The sequence below is a fragment of the Chiloscyllium punctatum genome, unplaced genomic scaffold, assembly GCF_047496795.1.
Source record: "Chiloscyllium punctatum isolate Juve2018m unplaced genomic scaffold, sChiPun1.3 scaffold_85, whole genome shotgun sequence".
NCBI lineage: Eukaryota > Metazoa > Chordata > Chondrichthyes > Orectolobiformes > Hemiscylliidae > Chiloscyllium > Chiloscyllium punctatum.
The window spans coordinates 737,674-742,333 of record NW_027309819.1 but is presented as its reverse complement, the minus strand read 5'-3'; the positions used below and the strand labels follow the sequence as shown (position 1 = coordinate 742,333).

General features: G+C 43.6%; 1 non-coding gene across 1 annotated transcript; it reads right to left on the bottom strand.

Moving 5' to 3' along the window:
* Window positions 1-568: 568 nt before the first annotated feature.
* trnas-gcu (transfer RNA serine (anticodon GCU)) lies at window positions 569-651 on the bottom strand. The gene has a single exon. It is a non-coding gene; the product is annotated as a tRNA-Ser (tRNA).
* Window positions 652-4,660: the final 4,009 nt, after the last annotated feature.

The window sequence follows — 4,660 nt, the reverse complement described above, 5'->3', positions numbered from 1 at the left end:
AGCTTGCTTCCCACATCTTGTGTTTATCTGTACCTTATGTCCAGCATTCATCAATGGCGAGAGCGAGACCAATGTGTAAGTCTCTCCGTGCCCATGCACGGCACCCACAGCAGCAATTCTCCACTGTGCATTTACAGCCAGTTCTCAGTGCCCCGAAACCCACGCCCTGCCCCTTTGAAATATCTCCATTATTTTGTGCTGTCTCGCTGTGCTCTTCTCACCAGGATTAATTACTTCTACTCAACGTCCTCCGGATTTCATATGGCAAAACATTCATTAAGAATCCCTTTGCATAACATGCACTTCGCAGCTCTCAGTATTTGATTTTCCTGTATGTCTTTCATACGAAAAAACGTTAACAGCAACTTGACTTGAAAAAGAAATTCGCGCTCCTTTTCATTATCCCAATGCAACCGACATTGCAATGTAGTTTATTCAACAGGCTCAAACTATTCTTTGAGATTTTTGTCATAGCGTCAATGCAGATAAAATAACTATTCGAATCCCAGTTTCCATACAACAGCTGTGATAATCTGAAAACCACACCATTGAAAGCCGGTGATGACAGCGACGAGAGTGGGATTCGAACCCACGCGTGCAGCGCACAATGGATGAGCAGTCCATCGCCTAAACCTCTCGGCCCACCTCGTCACAGATACACGAAAAGCTCTGACCTTATGAATAATTGAATTTTGTAAATCATGCAGAGAAGCAGATATTTCTCCCTGGTGTTGGTGAAATGAGAAATAACACAGTACGGTTCCAAGACTATGGTCTGACCCCTGGGATGTGGGGCAAGTGCACTCCCACTGTCACACTGTGCACACATTGATCTGAACAAATGTGAGGAAATGAATATGTAACAAGGTCTGTTGAATTCTGTGAAGATTTGAAGTCAATGGAATGAAGAACCCGAGACAGCAGGAGGTTTTCTTTCAATAAAGAGTTGGATCGAACTCTGAAGGATCGTGGAGTCAAGGGTTATGGGACTAAGGCAGGAACAGGATACAGATTGAGGATGTTCAGCCATGATCATAATGAATGGTGGTGCTGGCTCGAAGGGCAGAATGGCCTACTCCTGCACCTGCTGTCTATTGTCTATTAACTTGCCTGTGAGGAATTGTTTTCCAGACTGGAGGAGAGTGCATAGTGCTCAATGTCATTATTCGGAACACCTAACTTCCGCTCAGATGTTTTTGACACTCACTTGTGTACAGGACAGACAATGTCAAAATCCAAAATAAGGCTAAACTGACAATTGAACTCAACAATGCAAAAACCTTGATCTGTATCATTTTCCTGGGCCGTGCGACACCAAGTCACTGTATGATCACAGCAACACAGTGAGCAAGTGTCAGATGGAAAATGAGTGCAGTGCCAGAGCGCATACTGGGAGCAGCAGGTGACAGACGGGGATGTGCATATCCCACAACAGGAACACTTCCCAAACAGCGGACTGCGGTGGAAGGATTCAGAGGGAGTTTAAACTTTGAAATTCGATGCCAGAGACACAATGGATATCTGTCATTGAGTCTGTTCAAGATGAAGATTTTAAGATTTCTACAGATGCAACACAAAATAAAAAGCCCATGGGTTAGTGAAGGCAAAATATGAAATTGTACATTTCATCAATCTATCCATCTTTACAATGAGTACCTCACCACTTTCCTCACGTGGGGACAGAAACCCTGGTGAAGATGATCATATAATCCCCGTTACTAGCCATGGAATCAGAGAAACTCAGTTTCCCAAACGTTAAGGTAAAACCAGGAATGTGGAGGTAAGCATTAATGTGTTGCTCCTGTGCTGAAGGTGACCAGTGCACGGTATCTCTGTTCCAGTACAGTGGGCTGTGCTGTGCCGAAGGTTTAATTTTGAGCCTCACATGGAGCAGCTTCAATTTGTCGTCGTGTTGAGGGATACGGCCAGAAGGTGATATTGAGCAAAGCCAAGTTTATGGGAAAATACCGATGTTTGTGGATTGAGAAACGACATTTTCTGAATAATGACTCCTTGATCAACAAACATACTGCAAGTATCTAAAACGTGAAGAGACATATGTGGAGAGAGAGACGAAGGTGATTTTTCAGCAGATGGATAACGTTTCCCATGTGCACTGCTTTAAATTCCGGGAAAATAGATGTTGAACTGGTTTCATGTTACACAGTTTGTTGCAAACTCACAAAGGTAGTTGCAATAATCAAAAAAGAAATCACATTGGACCGTTTGAATATTGTATTGAACTGAATTTTGGTCTGAGCATATTTTATCTTAAATGGCGTGCTGCAGAGAAGTACAGATGGTTAACAACACAAAAGGACAGAGTTTTCTTGGTGGATTTCTTGGGTGGAGTTAAGAATGTACGAAATATGCATAACATCATGTGAATGTGGTCAAATCTTTAAAGTAGGTGTTGCGTCTCCAAGTGACGATTCGATTCATTATCCTACTCATTAGGATATGACTTCTGTCTGCTGTTATTTTACGACATCAGCCTCATTTACAGAGTTTCACCTTGAAACCAGAGTTTCACATAGTAATTGTCGTAGCTATTGTGTATCGTATGTCCGTGTTCTTGTTCATCATTTCATGGGTCCCTGTATTGAATTCTACTGACCGTTTAATTTGTGAATGGAGACATTCCCTTCACCACTCATTCGAAACTCAATGAAACATTGAAAGATTTTACTCATATGCTTCCAGAGGACAGTCCTGCCATTACTGGGAAAAATCAGTGAACATTCCCCACGTATCCTCGAAGGCAAGGATTTCCTTTTCCATTTTAGGAGATCATTACAGCCCTGCATCCCATGTGTGCGTTCATGAAAACCAAAACAGTTGCAGCAAGACTTTAAAATGAAGATTTTGCTATCTGCTTGCATTGGTTGTTTCAAAATTACATTCCATATTGTGGTATGTTTGTGGATGAAAGTCCTTCCTGAATCTTGAGCAATTGTATTTCAGTTTTGTCAAAGGATTATCATTCGCTGTTCTCTCTTTCCCTTTCAGTTTCCCGTTTTATATCCCGTATTTTATCAGTTTATCTTAAATTTTCAATACTTTCAATCAATCTCGCTCCTGATTACCAATCCAAGAGAATGCCACAATTTTGTCAATTTATATGCAGTGCAGCTGGAGGGCGTGGTGACCAAGTGGAAAGGCATTGGTCACGTGAACCAAATAAAAGGAGCCGGCTGGTGGAATCGGGCCGTTCCATCACAGTCATATTTAAAACATGATGGCAGAAAATAAGAAAAAAAATGAAAAAAATTGCTGATGTTGAAAATCAAACAAAAACAGACGTTGCTGGAACATTTCAGGACGTCTGGCAGCATCTGTGGAGAGACGGACCCAATGGATGTGAAACGTTAACTGTGATTCATCTGCACAGACGCTGCCAGCACACCTGTGATTTTACAGCAATTTCTGTTTTTGTTTCAGATTGGCAGATTTTGTCGCAGTCCATGAGAACAGTGCTCATGAGAATCAAACAGACAGCATGGACCTGGCAGTGTGAAATGAGACAGTAATAATGAATGAGTGGAGGGTGTTGTACTGGAAAAGCACAGCAGGTCAGGCAACATCCGAGGTGCAGGAGAATGGACGATTTAGGCATAAGCCATTCATCAGGAATTAGTCTTGTGAGTCGGGCAGAGGAACAAAGCTGAAGCCATTTGCCAACTGGCAGGCTCCTCCTCCTACAGACCACGATCACAAACTCTCCTCCTCTCACCAAACCATCATCTCCCAGACCAACCACAATCTCATCACCTCTGGGCATCTCCTATCCACAACCTTCAACCTCATTATCTGTGAAATGCGCACTCCCCAATTCTACCTCCTTCCTAAGATTCACAAACCTGACTGCCCCAGTCGACCTATTGTCTCATCCTGAGCCTGTCCCATCCGAATCATCTCTTCCTACATCGACACACTCCTCTCTTCCCAGTTCAGGAAATTCCCACTTACATTTGTGACACCCCTATGCACTTCACCTCCTCCAAGAATTTCGTTTCCCTAGCCCCCATCGCGTCATCTTCACTGTGGACATCCAGTCCCTGTACAAATCCATCTGCCATGACAGAAGTCTACAAGCCTTCCATTTCTTAATCTCACACCATCCCAATCAGTACCTTCCCACCGACATCCTCATCCACTTGGCTGAACTGGTGCTCACAATCAACAACTTCTCTTTCCAATTCTCCCACTTCCTCCATTGACGCTGGTAGCCATGGGCACCACGTAAGGCCTAGCTATGCCTGCCTGTTTGTTAGATACGCGGAACTGTCCATCTTTCACAATTACACAGGCACCATCCTCCACCTGTTCCTCCGCTACATTGATGAATGTTTGGGTTCACTTGGTGCTCGAACGAGGAGGTTGCATAGCTCACCAACTTTACCAACACCTTCCACTCCGACCTCAAATTTATCCGGATCCTCTTGGCAACTTCCCTCACCTTCCTGGACCTCTCCATCACCGACTCTGGCAACTGACTAATTACAGACATATACTACAAGCCCACCGACTCCCACATGTATCTAGACTACATCTCCTCCAACCCTATCTCGTGTAAGAACGCCATTCCTTATTCCCAATTCCTCCACCTCCAGCACATATGTTTCCAGGATGACCAATTTCACCTCAGAAAGAGCCAGTT